This window comes from Lepisma saccharinum, chromosome 9 (genome assembly GCF_977018435.1).
Source record: "Lepisma saccharinum chromosome 9, izLepSacc3.1, whole genome shotgun sequence".
Classification (NCBI taxonomy): domain Eukaryota; kingdom Metazoa; phylum Arthropoda; class Insecta; order Zygentoma; family Lepismatidae; genus Lepisma; species Lepisma saccharinum.
In genome coordinates, this window is record NC_139237.1 from 84,095,228 (window position 1) to 84,113,493 (window position 18,266).

Consider the following 18,266-nt stretch of genomic DNA (forward strand, 5'->3'; position numbering starts at 1 on the left):
AGACTAATATTTTACAGTAATTGAATCATTCAGCCCTAGTCAATACTTTACTGCATCAGAAAGTTTGTTATTAATCTAATAAGTATGCTATTTTGTGATATTCTAATGCAAACGTTGTTTAATTCACTGGTTATAATGCAAACTTTTGCACAAATTCGATATATTCACTACCTTCAAACCAAACAATTGTACTTATTTAGCGCATTTCATTTATATTTCTTGTAATTAACTTATGTTTCTTATAATTAACAAACTAAACTAATTACTTGGGCATGTTAAAAACCTTATTTTTTACTATTTCCTATTCTATCAGGTTCTATATTGCTGTTTTTATCAATTATGTAAGACCACACTCTGGTAAATGCACATAGAGTATTAGTAATCCCAAAGTGGTGTTTTTGGTGTCCAAGTTCAGATGAGAGTCTGCTATGTGCCTTTTGCAGGGGATTGCATGTGAAGTGTATGCATATTGAGCATTAGTGAGTGTGTAGGCTTCCAAGTTTTGCTGTTATTTTCCTATAATTCTGCGAGACTGTAGAGAGTTCTCCCTTTTCAACCAGTTTTCTTTCATTGATTGGATACTTTTTGGGAACTTAGCAGTTTTTTATGTTATGAAGCAGATTGTTGTAGAATATTTTGCATGGTCTTTTGTGATATTGAGTGCCTGCTGTAACGGAAGTAAGTATCTTTCCTTCTTGTGTTGATGTTCTCGTGTAGGTTTCCTATTTTCGGTCAAGTTGCAGTAGGGAACTTAACAGTTTTTTATGTTATGAAGCAGATTGTTGTAGAATATTTTGCATGGTCTTTTGTGATATTGAGTGGGTGCTGTAATGGTAGTAAGTATCTTTCCTTTTTGTGTTGATGTTCTTGTGTAGGTTTCCTATTTTCTGTCAAGTTGCAGTACTTAGAATAATCGCTATTGTCTTATTGATCTACGAAGCTCCTTTGAATAATCATTTGCATGTGACCCTATACTCCACGCTGTACTTTGTTCTGGGAGCTATCTTTTGAAGCCTTGGCATTCTGCTAGTACAGTATTATTATCGTAGAGGTAAATTAGTTCGTGAAAATATGTATTTTTCTGATTAACTATAGTCGCTTAGTTGTTCTAGCAGGTATAAGTAGTTACTGCTGATGTTGTTAATTTTCTATTCGCAGGGGCTATGTATGATGTAGCGTATTTGTGTTGGCTGTCCCTTTTATTCCTATGTTGTTGAGTTTCTCCATAAGCATGTCCTGTTTTACTCTATTCTATGCCTTGTTGCTGCTAGATATCTGAGGTATGTTGCTGGTTCATATCTGAGCTAGCTTGTTTGACTATCTATTATTTTTGCTATGGCTGTGGCTATTGATGTCCCTTTCTGAATTCCATGTTGGTTTCTGTTTATCCTTGTTGCTGCTTGTTATCTGAGTTAGGTTGTTTGACTTCAGGACTATCCTTTTTTAACTTTATTGTTGATTGCTGTTTTGTTTATTTCCTTATTTGTTTTTATTTGTTTACTGAATCTATTTGTTTTGTGTCTTGTAATATTATTTACTATAGTAACAAAATTATTTTTCTTCCATCCAACATTTATTATTCTGAGCAACAGAACTTCTCCTTGGGATGGAAGGAAAATAATTTTGTTACTATAGTAAATAATATTACAAGACAGAAAACAGCAATCAACAATAAAGTTAAAAAAGGATAGTCCTGAAGTCAAACAACCTAACTCAGATAACAAGCAGCAACAAGGATAAACAGAAACCAACATGGAATTCAGAAAGGGACATCAATAGCCACAGCCATAGCAAAAATAATAGATAGTCAAACAAGCTACATCAGATATGAACCAGCAACATACCTCAGATATCTAGCAGCAACAAGGCATAGAATAGAGTAATACAGGACATGCTTATGGAGAAACTCAACAACATAGGCATAAAAGGGACAGCCAACACAAATACGCTACATCATACATAGCCCCTGCGAATAGAAAATTAACAACATCAGCAGTAACTACTTATACCTGCTAGAACAACTAAGCGACTATAGTTAATCAGAAAAATACATATTTTCACGAACTAATTTACCTCTACGATAATAATACTGTACTAGCAGAATGCCAAGGCTTCAAAAGATAGCTCCCAGAACAAAGTACAGCGTGGAGTATAGGGTCACATGCAAATGATTATTCAAAGGAGCTTCGTAGATCAATAAGACAATAGCGATTATTCTAAGTACTGCAACTTGACAGAAAATAGGAAACCTACACAAGAACATCAACACAAAAAGGAAAGATACTTACTACCATTACAGCACCCACTCAATATCACAAAAGACCATGCAAAATATTCTACAACAATCTGCTTCATAACATAAAAAACTGTTAAGTTCCCTACTGCAACTTGACCGAAAATAGGAAACCTACACGAGAACATCAACACAAGAAGGAAAGATACTTACTTCCGTTACAGCAGGCACTCAATATCACAAAAGACCATGCAAAATATTCTACAACAATCTGCTTCATAACATAAAAAACTGCTAAGTTCCCAAAAAGTATCCAATCAATGAAAGAAAACTGGTTGAAAAGGGAGAACTCTCTACAGTCTCGCAGAATTATAGGAAAATAACAGCAAAACTTGGAAGCCTACACACTCACTAATGCTCAATATGCATACACTTCACATGCAATCCCCTGCAAAAGGCACATAGCAGACTCTCATCTGAACTTGGACACCAAAAACACCACTTTGGGATTACTAATACTCTATGTGCATTTACCAGAGTGTGGTCTTACATAATTGATAAAAACAGCAATATAGAACCTGATAGAATAGGAAATAGTAAAAAATAAGGTTTTTAACATGCCCAAGTAATTAGTTTAGTTTGTTAATTATAAGAAACATAAGTTAATTACAAGAAATATAAATGAAATGCGCTAAATAAGTACAATTGTTTGGTTTGAAGGTAGTGAATATATCGAATTTGTGCAAAAGTTTGCATTATAACCAGTGAATTAAACAACGTTTGCATTAGAATATCACAAAATAGCATACTTATTAGATTAATAACAAACTTTCTGATGCAGTAAAGTATTGACTAGGGCTGAATGATTCAATTACTGTAAAATATTAGTCTCAGATTGAAGTAAATAAAGTGTAAACAATACCGTTTGTTTGTAAAATAGGGTTGTTAATTCCTCTGATAGCAGAAATATCAACTTGTACCAGTAAATTTGAGAGTTTTAGCAATATTTGTCCTGAAATGGATATAACTGTAACGTGCCAAGTACAAAATATTTAAGAAACAGTACAGTATATCCTCAATTTTGAAAGCTAACAGTACTCTAGTGTTTCTACATAGGCGTCTGTAGTGGTAAAATACATCCAGTCCTTAAGATTTTTGGCCATCCATTCATCCTCCGCGTCACGATTAGTCACAAAAGCAAAAAAAGCGAAATCTTGTGGATGTTATAATTTCTACTTTTCATGCAATCACCTACACTATAGTACTAAGTTTAGTGAATTTTGTTGTCTTCCTGATTGGTCTGTTAAAGTTAGTAATCAATAAAAATATACTTACACAGAAAAAATCCTGATATAGTTGGATTCTCAAAAATATGTACAATCAGTGTTCTTGCTACATTTAGCCCCTAATATAGTATAAATTGAAGTCTAGTTAGTGTTGGGCTGTAAAATGTTCTGGTACATGTAGTTACTTGAAATAGCAAATATTGGCTGTGTAAGTGGTAAAGCACTCAAAAAAATCAACTTCGTTTCCTCGTAGTACTCCCTGAAAGTGCTTCTTGCACGCTAATAATGCTCTGGCGTGTGTTCCTATGCCTCCTACTAGCCTCTGTAAAATTCATATTGACCAGTGCTTAACCATTCAACATGCTGCAGAGCGTAAGCTTTAAGCTTCAGTCAGTGGAAATTTAGTTCTCAGGGACATATAGTGATTGTAGAATAAAAAAAGAAGCCTCAAATAATAAAGCATAACAGATACAAATAACCCCTGGTGTTAATCAAACACTCAAAAATTCAATAGTACTTGAAACGTACCCCGTATAAAAGACTATAAGGGTAAATAGCATGGTAAGAAAAGTTTGGCAGGTGGACTTAAGAGCCACGTAGTCATCTGCTAACATCGACTTGTCCTGTGATTAGTCATTATATTGTTAAATTGATATATTTGAGGGACGAAAGAAACAATATTAATAAACATGCAGTTATAGTACTCTTGGTAAAGGGGTTTCAGTGCCTAGAGACATAATAATTTTAGTTACAGTAAAAGTTTGGCCTCTTATAAGTGCAAAAAGTACAAATATTAAACATTTCATACAGTTTATCTAGAAAGCAAAAGCAAAAATACAATAACTGCGCAACATACTTAAAAAAAAAAAGCAAGCCGTGATATTCTAGTGGGCCATAATAAGACTAAAATATACTCGAAAATACTCTGACATAAGGTTGACGGCTATCTGAGATCAAAATTTTCAAGCTTTCTCTCATGCATAAAGTGGCTCTAGGAATCACTAAGCCTCAATAAAAATGGAAACATGCAGTAAAAGCCCTTGGAGAGTTGTGGTGATCACATCATATGAAAAACATGCAAGAACAAAAATATATGGAACCCTACTCATATATTTAGGAAACTTTACCTACCCTAACAGTAAGAAAATACCTAGGAAACTCTAAAATAAGCAAACTTTCCTACGAAGCAAACCAAAAATAGCGTAGTGGAAGTCAATAAACCCTAACAACAACAACAAAATTCAACAACTACATCAAAACAAAAACAACAACAATAATAATAATACTAATAATAATAGTAATAATAAAGTTTGTGGGTACAGTTTTACTTAAAAGTACTTCTTCCTTAGTGATTAGAGAAATTTTTTAAATAAAGAACAAAACTCAAAGTTAAGAATTAATAAATATAAGATACAAAAGGCAATAAATAGAAAAATTAATAAAAGAAGTTGAAAAAATTATCTTTGCAAGTCTAAACTGGAATAAACACTCCTGCCAGAATAGATGAAATTGTGATATTAGAGTAAAAATGGAAATAAACTTTTAAAATAACAAGTTAAAAGTTGAAAAATGTCTTTGTGAGTCCAAAATTTAATAAAAAATGTTGCCTGAATAGAAGAAATTGTGATATTAGAGTAAAAAAATGGAAATAAACTTTTAAAATATCAAGTTAAAAGTTGAAAAATGTCTCTGTGAGTCCAAAATTTAATAAAAAATGTTGCCTGAATAGAAGAAATTGTGATATTAGAGTAAAAAAATTGAAATAAACTTTTAAAATATCAAGTTAAAAGTTGAAAAATGTCTCTGTGAGTCCAAAATTTAATAAAAAATGTTGCCTGAATAGAAGAAATTGTGATAATAGAGTAAAAAATAAACCTAAATTTCAGCTAAAGTTGAAGAAACACAGTTTGTGTGTCTAAATTGCCATGCGAACTCTTGCTTGAATCGTTCAAATAGCGTTTTCTGAGTAAAAATACACAAAAAATGCGAAATATTGTCCCTAACAGTAAAAACATCTGGTCAATTTTACGTGAATCCTGATGTATATAAGGCAATAATCAAATGGTCCGTGGTTCGCAACCCCGAAATAAGGGCAAATAGTGGCTGGCATCCACTTTAACTTGTAGATACTGGAACTGAATGTTCTTAGTTCAGCCAAGTTCCTTACGGTTTTGGTCAAATAGTCTTTGCAATGTTACGAAAGGCGGCAGAAATACCGCGTAGATTACTTCCACCAAATAAAATTGGAACCTCAAAGAAAATCAATACTCGTGTGTAAAAATTTGGCGACACTTGCCTTCCATTCAACTTCGGAAGAAGACCAAGCGAAGGGGACCGTAACAATGGCGACCCTTTCTTCCCCACGCGTATCCATGAACGCGCGCGGTTTGGGGGTGCCGATGAATGCAACCACATAACAGGTTCTTCCGTAACAGGTTAATATTATTAACATGGATTCCGCTCGCATACTTCGTTTGCATATAGGATACATCGTTCAATTTCTTCGCCTTTAAAGCGAACATGTGTTATAATATCTTCTACCTCCGATCGAACGCGTCGACACCGGTTGAATTCGGGTAAATCCGGATCCTTAATTATACCAAATATGACTCACCACCGACGCCAAAATGGCGTTTGTACATTAATGGAAAAACCATTAATTCCAAGTTCCCACGTGTGCATAAAGCACCCATGACTCATATCCGGCAGAAACGCATATATAATATACAACAATAGTGTTAGAATAGTCCGAAAACGAACTCCACAATAGTGTCTTTTGTACCTTAATGGAAAAACCATTAATTCCAAACTCCAACGTCTGTATAAATCATCTGTGACTCATATCCGGCAGAAACGCATATATAATATACAACAAAAGGTTAGCTTAGGTCAAAAACGGAATACATAATAGTGTCTTTTGTGCACTAATGGAAAACCATTAATTTCAAACTCACACGTGTGCATGAGTCATCGATGACTCATCTCCTCCTCCACCCACGACACGTGTCGCCACGTGGCGCTAGATTAATTAACAATAGCGTCACCCCTCGAAAATGAATAAAAAAGCCATTAATGTCAATTAAAAGGTCTATTGTTAGGTCTAAAGTATTTTCCCATCTACTCCTCGCGAAGAAAACCATCATTGTGTAAGTGGACATCAGCAAGCATTAATTTGTATCGTATTTTTAGAAGCCCACGACTCCATTACTGAATCCTACGTACTGTAACGAATGACAAACATGGTTTTCTGAACAAAACTCTAGAAGCGTACGTTTTTATTCAGGCAGAACCTTTCCTTTTTTATTTAACAGTACACGTAGGTGAACGTTGCACAACGTGGAGGCGAAATCGCACATTCAAAGGAACTGAGGAACGAAGAATGGGACAAAAGTGTTACACTGTCCCCATAACACGCTAAAGCTTAAGCCACCGCAATTCTCGAACCTTCGTTGTTTTACAAAAGGAGAGATTTCTCTCGCATCTCAATGAGGGCTCTCGCTGAAATCCTAGCTATTGCGAGCACAACCGGAAGTGCTGCAGCCGCTGGTAATCTAATTATCGCAGGCGGCAGGAATGCCTCACACTGAGAGACAGAATATGAGCAGGTGCGAACACACCCCGCCCAAAAACTCGCTTAAGGCACACACACTGAATGTAGTATATTTTTTTGCAAAGTGTACCATTCTATCTTCATTTTCATGCATTTAATAAATCATATTTCCTTGAAGTGCTGTTTTCTGTGAGATAGTAACCATATACTGGTAGCAGTAATAATTGTATTATTAGTACGAGGCATAAAAAAATAATAATAATGAAGTTTTATACTGGCAATTCCAAATGTTCTAAGATGAAAGGAAATTTACATCAAAAAGGAAAATTTTTGACCTTTAAAAGGAAAATTGTGCTTTCTGGTTGAGGCAATACTGACTGGAGGTGATGTAATCAGTACCACGCTTCGGCTGTACCACAGATAGAGGAACATAATCGGAAAACTGTATTGCCCATCTCGTGCCAGCCAGACTTAAGCAACTAAGTGACGGCTGTTTATAATTTGTTTTTTTTAATAAGTAATCTTTTACACCTTTTTATCAACAAATTGGAGACGATACTGAGATGAGCTCCAGACTAGTATTTCTCCACGACACGAGACCGAGAAAATCTTCTAAATTTGACGATACGAGCCGATCTCTGCACAGCGCGCTACGATACCAGGGGTCCTGGGTTCGAATCCTGGCCTAGGCATGGTTGTTCTTTGTGAGTCTCCCTTCGTCAATGTCACCATATCATCACTCATCTTCATCGTCGCGTTTAGCCAAAATAGGGAAAAAAGCGACGCCAAAGAACAGAAATCAAATCAAACTGACGATACGATTTCGTCTCGGCACCATCCTCAGGCACAAAATCTCGTCAGAGATGGATACCTTGTTTTGAGATTGGCGTAATATCCCTTGCATCAACCCCCTCACACAGACGGGAATGCCCACAACGTAGATCAGTTGATGTGAATTTCACCTGCTAATTTTGGAATAACTTTCATTTTGTACCGTTAGGGTCAACAGCTCACACTTTCGGTCTCAGAAATTGCGCCAATGACAGCGAAGGTGCTTCCCATTAAGCAGGAAGTAAACAATATTTAATGGCGACACTTCAGACTTGTGGTTTTGTCCGGAGTTCTCCCATCAGATCAGAAACAAAGTCCCTGCTGTATTCAACCGCACATGACCAAATCTCTCAACGAAGAAAGGAATGTTTTACGGAAACAAATGTTTTAAGAATTTTATCCTTTATAGGAGAGTTTGATGTGACGTCAGGATGCGCACAGCCGCCATGTTTGCGGCCAATCTTATTTGTCGTACAAGGAAACATCCACTACGCAGCGTTCGTTATATCTGCACCAACTGCACGTTTGTTTTAAATCACGAATGTCTGTGTTAGTATCTCCCGCCCGCCCGCTTGAACTGGCCTCAATCATGGCTGCTCGAAGCCACAATGCAACAGTTTGTGACTTAGGTGAAACACACCAATAACAAGTGTAGGCTGTTAATTTTCTTCACGATTCACCGATGTAAATTATAGCATAAACGGAAGCGAATGGATTAGGGAATGCAGGTGCCAGATTCGAACCTAGCGTCGACCTCCGTGGCGGTGTGGTTAGCAACACGCGCTACTGCGTCATGAGTCCCGGGTTCGAATCCCCGGCCTGGGAATAAGTCATCCTCATCGTCGCGATTAGCCAAAAGTGGCAGAAAACTGACGCTAAATAACAAAAATAAAATAAAAATTAAATGGAACTCAAAACCTGTGGCCTGTTTTAGACCAACGGAAATATTCCCGTGATGATGACAAAGGTACCGATAATTATGGACTACAAACAATAAAATATGTACATACAGTAAAACCTCGTTAATCCGGACGCTGATAAACCGGACTTCGCTTAATCCGGACAGGCAGAAGGAAAAAACAAAAACAAAACAGAATACAAGGTTTTAAATGTATCTAGAAGTCAACAAGAGAACTTCCCAAAGAAAAGGCAGTCAACCACTGACGTTCTATTTCCCGCAGACTTTGTTCTGTACTTTATAGTGTATTCACGCCTATGCCCTTTAAATACCCATAATAAACGTGTTTTGTTGCTATAAACGGAGTTTTAATTCACTTTCTACTGTTCTTTTAGGTTATTTCAGTTAATTCGGACTTTCGTTAAGCCGGTCAACTTACCCCCTTCCCCATTAGTCCGGGTTAACGAGGTTGTAATATATATGAATCTGTGCATTAAAAATAAAAATTGTATTAAAATAAATAATCAGAAACATTATATTACCAGCATTTCCGTCCTATTTTCTTGAAACAAATTTCACAAGTCAGACAAACCAACAGAAGCATATCTCAAATATAATAAAGTAATTCAAACCGCAATATAAACCAAGACTTAAATCTAGTGATTTTTTTTTAAATATTAAATATCAATGATTTAAATCACTTTAAATAAATAACTTATAGAATAATGTACATAAAGATTTTGAAGATATCAGAATCACTTTTGGTGAAAGTACATTAATCTCGCAATCATTTAATGGTGTTTATTAGGCTCTAAGAAAGAAAAAGAAAGGAAACAAAGTATATGTACTGATGCTGTGAAGCTCATACGAAAGGAAACGTAATATGTAAACTGTAAACACAATTACATTTCTCTTGATTTAAAATTCAACATTTTTTATGACCAAAAATAGCAAACATTTTGTGCAGAAAAATATACAAAATACTAATCATGTTAAACCGTAGATAGTGATATTATCATTAAACTGTAAATATGGCAAACTATCATTTAAAAAATTGCCAAAATTCAGCTACAAAGACTATAAAAATATTTTAAATTACAATTATATAATACATCCAGAATATTATGTTTTCATTGGAAGGAAAGTTACTGAAATTATTATAGTTTCATTAACACATTCAACAAACATTTCCATAGTAGATTCATATGTACAGTATCAGAAACAGAAAAATTTAAATTTACATATAATTTTTTATTTACTTTAATCAAACTGTTCAAATATTTTACAGGGTCGTTTACTAGAACAAGCCTTTCTATAAAAACATGTATCTATTCTATGTATAGTGCCAAAAACCATGCAATCAATTATAAGCGTCGTTTTTTTTAAATGAAAAAATCGATTTAAATAAAATAATCTTATTGAAATAAAAAATAATGAAAATTTATTTTTAAAATAAAAATCGTGGTTTTTATCCATCATGCTAAATTATTAACATATTTCCACTTCGCACGAAGTAATTGCTGCATATTTAAACTTGAACAATTGTTATGGTGTGTCCTCAAATTGTGAATAAATGAAAATGCCATATAATGTGTAAATATGTAGACTTATGGAGTAAAATATGTAAATATATGAAGTTTCAAAGGCCCTATTGTGCATGTAACGCCATTATTTCACTGATTTGATCTGAAGATGTTAACAGGAAAAACAAAAACATATGCAATTACATATTCATTCTGGCAGGACCTATTGATGAGTGTCCAAATATGACTCGATAGTACATTTCGCAAGGTGAGCGCGTCCAATTACCAAAAGTGGAGGCCTAACTGGGGTTCTTGTTTCAAAACATCAGAATTTGGTAAATCCATCTTGCAACCGGAGAGCACTTTCAATTTTCACAATCACGACATTCAAGTGAAGGCAAGCTTGCGAAAAAGATATATTTAATTTTCGAGTTTAAAAAAAACGTGTCTTTTTGTTTCCTGGTTAGGGAAGGGGAAGATCAACCGGTGGGGACCACAGTTACGTGCAAGGAGACATGTCGCCCAGCGTAAAAGAGCAAACAGACAAGATGTGGGTCGCTGGCATCTCTTGAAGAACACACGGCCTCTTGGAAAGTGGGTACGGACTGCCTACCATTCCATTTGCCTAGAAAGTGACAGCGGAAGACAGACAGTTATGCATTGCACGGTCACAGTGCGACGATAGCACTTCGGGCTACCAAACGCGCGCGACGTTTTCTTCGATTCGATCCACCCGTTTGGACTTCACAGAAAGGATTGTTTTTCGCCGCTGACAACAATGAAAAGTGCAAAAGGACAAGTTCGCCCTGGCCGAAGTGTACCGAAGGACATATTTGCAGGTAAATTCATAATTCATTTCAACCGCCTTTCAGTAGCAATGAACATAGGCGTGCGCACGGGCTGCTGAGGGAGGGGGAGTCGTCCCCACTAATATTTTCAATTAGAAATTTGGTGTAGAGGGGTCTTAAGGCCGCTATTAAACAAACTCTTTAAAACAGATTAAACATTTACAAGTTCCCAGGGGCTATTAATTCTTATGTAACTTATTCGAATTGAATATTCCTTTTCTCGAAATATGGGGGACCAAAAACATTAAATTTAAAGTAAACGTGACACATATTTTGGATATTCGATTAAATAGTTACTTGTAATGAAATGTTACACGTCCTATTTTATATCTACTTGTTAGGAGGGGAATTATATTTAATGTAGCTTTCATTTTGATATTTCCTTATATTAATTGAGAGGGGGGGTTCAAGGGCAACTATCCTGGGCGCTAAGAGGCCTCCTCTTTGATTAGAACCAAAAACTTATTTCTCATTACAAAAGCGTTGCTATTTGTTCGTAATTTGTAGATCCTCTTTATGCATAGGAATGCTAATCGGGACTGGATATTTAGTTTAAAGTGGGATCCGAACTATGCACCTCCGCCCGGTGTGTGGCTGTTTATTTAAAAAACAGCTGCATTTTTTGTTGACAAGAATTATGCAAGTTACTACTGAATAACATAATAAGTATATTGCAAAAAAAAAAAAGAGTAAAGTAAAGTAAAGCACCACGCCATGAAGGCGTATAGGGGGTGTGGGGGTAACGCCTCACACTTTCTTGATCCGGCCGTGAGTGGGGGTGATGTGATCAGCATCACGCCCCTGACCGCCTTTACCCCCCAGGGTTTCCCCCAGGTACTAATGTTATTCGACGCTGGGTGGGCGCCGGGGCCGCTTCCAATGTTAGAAAAGATCCCGGATTTGAACCGGCCGGGGTTCGAACCCAGGACCTTTAGCATGGTAGTCAGACGCGTTACCGACTTTTTTTTTTTTTTAAAAAAAAGGAAATACCCCCTACACGGAGGTATCCCTCACCATTCACACTTTTTCTCACTTTTCAATTGTTACAGTTTCTCAGTTTCTTATCATATGGACAAACACAAATACCCATGCCTTACCCGGGACTCGAACCCGGAACCCCTGGCTTTGTAGCGCGCTCTGCTAACCACTCCGCCACAGAGGTCGACAGACTGAGCCATCGCGGCCACATAGTATATTGCAAAACCATGTAGCAATTTATGCTAAGAGATTGCTGTTATTTTGATGCCATTATATAGGTATTAAACAAACACACACAACTACAATAAAATTAACACGTCCTATGACAATAACATACAACATAGTCATGTTTTTATTGGAGAAAGGTGGAAAGTCAGAGGACCAGGGTAGAAAGATGGTGGTGATGGGGGACAAGATGGAAATTATGCGGGCGGGGCACAGATGAAATGAAAAATATTTGAACTGAAATTGTCACAGATGCTATAGATACCTCGAATGACTGGTCTGGTATCGCATTTTATGATGGACAAGAAAATCAATGATAATTAAGTTGCGGGCACTCGAAATTTTCTTCTTACTTTAACATCTCGGAACGAACAGGTATGATTTCTTTAAACATCTGCTCGAATGATGAAGCGGGCCACACCGACCCAACCTGCACGCCATTGCGGCGGAGTGGTTAGCGTAACGTGCTACGAAGCCTGTCCGGATGGACACGGCAGTTACAGTCCACAAAGAACATCTGCAGCATTCCAATTAAGAAGACAGAAATAATACACTATTACATTAACGGTTATTTGGCGATGATAAAAATCTCCTTTCGATAATGATCTACCTCTTACAGAACAACTCTTTGCGAGTTACACTCGGTGTTACAAGTCAGTGACACCTCGTCATGATCTGATTCTTCTGTTAAGTGCACATTATGCAAAGTTCTTATAAATGTTTCGGCGTTTGCCCATTGTGAAGGGAATATTTTGTTCTGCATTTTTTAATTATTTTTATAACTCTTCTTTTGAAGGTTCAAGAAAATATCATTGTTTGCACTTACATCTATTCGTCTTATTACAACGTTCCCTGTTGGGAGAAATGAAAAGTAAAATAAACCAAATCAATTCAATTTACATCTGAATGTAATATCCCATAAACTCTACACATTCACATTTCAAGATTTCACTAGATTTTTGTTTATTAGGAACATTTTTAGACTCTACTTTGATTATAGTATTCCTGCTTTTTATTAGAATTACTTCGAGTTGTTTTTGAACCTTGTCATACACTTTTAAATAGTTTAATTTATATATTCGTCAGGTAAGAACGTGTTCATCGGGAAGTAGGTCATCATTAACCCCAATAATTTACAGATGTACGACCAAACAACTGAACAGCATTATCGCCTTGAAATCTGTGAGCTGTGTTCCATTCCCACAGAGGACTCATTACAGTTGTTTGAACCCCACTTAAAACACTAGGTTCATTTCAGAATAGCCTACCTACATGCAAAATGAATTTGAACAAACATCACAGTACTTGTTCAATAGATGTCCTTTGAATCAATCTGAAATTAATTACACAATTTAGTAACTATTATAGAGCCCAAACAGGCCGAGCCTAATTGTAGTGATTAAATATTGCATGCATTACTATGGACATTATACAATTACATTACAAATACTTCTTCAATGACGTTTGTTATGCTTATACACTTTCATAGGGCCAATATAAGTAACCTTGTTTTTACTTGGTCTTGTGTTATAAGAGTTGCACGTTGTGGTATAGTATACTGTGAAGGATATTTTAAATTGAAAGAAATATACACTGAATATTTAAATGTTCAAATATAGGTAGTATTTAAAAGCCTATATCTTTCTTTTACCATCTGCACAGTTATAATAATACTAAAGAAACAAACGTTTCAAAACCTTCGGAATATACTTCTAAAGATGTCCATGGCACCACTTGGAATAATAAACGATAACAGTGTCTGACAGTTGTAAGTAAACTGCTCAATATCCTCACGAACGAAAATGGCAGCGAAGAAAAGACTGAAATGCATGCAAGGTTAACAGCTCCTCGCGGCACGAATCTGCACCAGGCGTGAAATCACAGCGCGAGAGAGTTGGCCTAGGTCAGCTTTGAACATTCGCAACAGTGTTGGCAGGTACAAGGAGGAAAAATACAAATGTGGCGCGTGCCAATCACGGAAGCGTGGGCCGTCTTGAAGACATGCCAAAATGACGCAGGCAAGAAATTCCAACTTAACAACAACACGAGGTAGTATTTCAATTGTAGTACTACGTATCGGGCGCAACAACGGAAAGGGTTATGATCGTCGAAATGAAATTTATCTTCATTACAATATGGCCACGGGCTTATAGTTATAAGACCGTGTCCGAAAGATGTAAGACCGTATTTGAATCGAACATCACCCGAGAATGGTCTCGCAGTTTAGTCTTTAAGCCTTGGACTTGAAGTGAAATTGCGAATTGCACTACAACTGCGGCGACAAATATGATCAGTACATAAAACTATTTTGCCCGCGCTTTGTGCACTTGTTTTTCACCATAGAAATCACATAGCATTTTAAAATGTTCTTATACTTAATATGCACACAATAGAACAAAACCAACATCTGGCTGAATTTCGACTTCAGTGATTTCAAACAAATGAACAACGAGTGCACGACTCAACTATTCAAGCCTGCAACGATGCGTTCTCCATGCTACGCTCTCGATTGCTCGTTTAATTGGCGCTTTCGAACTGCACTAGGTGACGTCACTTCCGACAAGACTATACTTCAAGCCTTTCGGACAGAGCCTTAGTTACTGTTACATTTTACGAGAAGTTTGTAATTTCCAGTTTTCTGTTTTTACATGTGCGAGACAAATTTGGTGAACCACAGTTGTGAGGTACATTTGTTGTTATTTTCCCAATAGATAGGGTCTGTATTGCACCCTCCAGGCATTCCGATCTTGCATTTCATACCTCATCAATTTATTTTAATTTAAGAACCTGGCCTCTTTTTCTCGGGACTGTTTTTATCATTAACAATTTCTTAGTTCCTTTAAAACCACCCAATTTATTTTGCTCCTTCTGATAACTTTCTGTACATTTTCAAGCATTCTTTTCAGTAGCGGTATTAATTGACCGACCCTCGTATGAGGGGTTAGCTGGAAGAAGGGCATAAGTCAGAAAACATAATTTGGAGGTAATCAACAAAAACTATCTGCACTATCTGCATTTCTTGCTAGAATATGACAATAATATTCATGCATATTTGCTTACAACATGCATGAATATTGCCACATTTCAGCAAGAGATTCATATATTTACCTACTACAGAATATGCATAAATATTATCATATTCTAGCAAGAGATGCAGGGTGCAAACAGTTCTAGTTCATTACCCCCAAAACTACGTTACCTGAGCTATTCCCTTCTAAATAACCCTTTAATTAAAAGCAATGCAAATTCTAGAGAAAGACAAGTGATATTTAGAGAAAAACGGAAACTTTTAGAGAAATATTAAGAGGGGTAAAAAGTGATTTCTTGAAGAAAATTTAAAAAATAGAGGGAGAAGGGCAATTTTTAGAGAAAATGTGAAATTTTAAGGGTTACAAGCACACTTTTAAAAATCAATACGGAATTTTTGAACGAGTTGTTTTGTGCCTAAAACGAACGAATTTACCAAGCCAGTGTTGCTCAGAAAATATGAAGAAAATTTGGAATTTCGAAGAGCTATTCAACATGGAATTCTCCTGTAACGCTCTACGGTTGGGTGATCAACCAGAACATCTGAAGTTCAGTTAGACAACCACTCGTGGGATTTCACGCCGTATGAAAAACCACAGACCTGAAAAAGGAATTAATTCCGGCTTGTTCTTGCATCCCGCCCATAATTTTAGATGTCACTGAAGACTAAATTTCATTTTAACTGTATAAAAAATGTTTGCAACAACGAGAGCTCACAGGGATGATTAATATCAAAACGAACTCGAAAGAATCTTGTAAAATATCTTCCATTCCTTCATATTTTTCTCATCCAATGGACTGAACGCAGCAGATGATCAAAATGTGCGACATTCGTATCTGAAGCTCATTGTAGTAGATGTCATTCCACAATAAGGGATCGAAATGTGATTTAATAATTATTTTGAAATTAATCACCACATAATTTTCGGATGCCATAATTTAAGGAAATAAACTTAAAAATATAAATTGACGAAAATATTTCTTATTTTTATCTAATGCAGGGAGTACAATTTCGAACATATTTCCTACAATACAATTATAATGCTGATTACAATAATTGATTTGGTTTATTTTACTTCGCTTTTCTGTCACTTTGGGTGAAGATGAGTGATGATTATGATTAAATTGATGAAGACACAAAGGACACCCATATCTAGGGCAGGAATCGAACTCGGGACTCGTGGTGTCGAAACGTGTTGTGCTCACTAGTCCAGCACGGAGGTCGGTTACAATAATTACACTATAATAATAATACCTTATCCTGATCTATTGATCCTTAGTGCTGAATACAGGAATGGCATAATTTATACAATTTGCTCTCAAAATATTATCATTTAAAATTTTCTGTCAAAGTTTTTATCAATCCATCACCATTATTACACATTACCGAGATAAGGGATTTTTGTCTAGTGTTATATTTAGGAACCTTAAAGGCAATGTCTCTAAGACAGTCAGTGTGTATGCGTACAAGTTGTAAATGCAAATGTAATATTATAATACTGCCTTCTGTAATTGGAGATGTGTCTCTGTTGAAGGTAGATAAATAAATACATAAATCATTCTTGATGAGAGTATTGGGCATGGCTGTTCTTTGTACGTGTTCCTGCATCAATTTCATCATATCATCAATCATTCTCATCTTGGCAATTAGCCAAAAGTGGCAGAAAAGTGAAGTAAAAAAAACCAAATCACTGAATCAAATTCATTAAAGTATTTAATTTACAAATAACTTCCTTTACTCAGTGTAAATTAAGATAGTTCAACCATTCCTCATATTTATGTGATACATAACAACTTTGATGCACAGTTTATCTGGCAAATAGTCTCATAATTGACTCATTCTTTAACATGCGACCAAGAGCTGATGCTCCATAGCTCACAACCATATTCAGCTATTGTAGGATGATTCTAACAATAAAAATGCATGTAAATTACAACTTGTTAAAATAATTCCAATAAAAGAAATAAAAAATATAATAATTAAACAAGCTTTGAAAAATTTTAATATCCCACTAACAATATTAACAATGAGCTACTGCTTTCTGTGAACCAAATTTCTGTTAACAATTTTAACGCTGTTGAAAGTAAGTTAAGTGTCCAAGTAGCTACTGTCATAGATTGTTAGTATGTATGTATGCAACATAAAATAACACTGCAATAACTCTTGAAAAGTATTCTCAAGGTGTGCACTCGCCAGCTTTCTCGAAATGCAAACAACACTTGCGCGCAGAATCGAAGTGTTTAAATTTAAAGATACCAGCACTTGGTGAGCTGCAGTCAAGTACTAGTCGAACGTTGCATTCCTCAAGTGTACACCTGGTATCCACAAGACACGGGTACTTAAAATAAGAGACTAGGACGTCCGTGGAGACATTGGTGGACGATCGGAGAAAGGCATTGAGTGGTACACTCCTGTTTAGATAAAGTGTTATATACTTCAACTGTCCAACCTCATATAATGTGCCACTTTATGTGAACAGGGGTGCATAAAGTAGAGGAAAGGATGGCTTGGAAGTATTCAGGTTGCTTAAAAAGAAAATCAGCCAAAGAAATGTGGTTGAAAGATACTTTAAACCAATAACTGCCCCTTGAAATAGTGAGACCATACCATTTAAGATGGTTTCTCGCATGAAGAATAGGTGGTGGGGGTGTTCAGAAGCCAATTTCTCTCATCGACGTATATGCAAAAAAGAAAATGCACCAGTGCGTGTAATTGTTGATCGAAACTTCTGTTTACGTGCACTTTAAGGGCACGAGGAACAGTTTTCATGTCCAGCCAGACGCGAGGACACGAAACAGCTCCTCCCCCACCAACATTTCCCTGAGATGAACTGGAGAAAGAGAGGTCTGAGCACTGGATGGTTATT

At 36.1% G+C, this 18,266-nt stretch overlaps 1 protein-coding gene across 2 annotated transcripts in view; it reads left to right on the top strand.

Moving 5' to 3' along the window:
• LOC145992203 (glucose dehydrogenase [FAD, quinone]) overlaps positions 1 to 18,266 on the top strand; it is a 51,186-nt gene that overhangs the window by 19,015 nt on the left and 13,905 nt on the right. The window contains exon 1 of one of the 2 annotated variants that reach the window (XM_083128532.1): positions 14,922 to 15,056. The exons of the other annotated variant lie outside the window; for it this stretch is intronic. The gene's annotated coding sequence lies outside the window, so the exon portion shown is untranslated. Of the gene's footprint in view, positions 1 to 14,921; positions 15,057 to 18,266 lie in introns of those variants that run through there. 2 annotated transcript variants of the gene reach the window in all.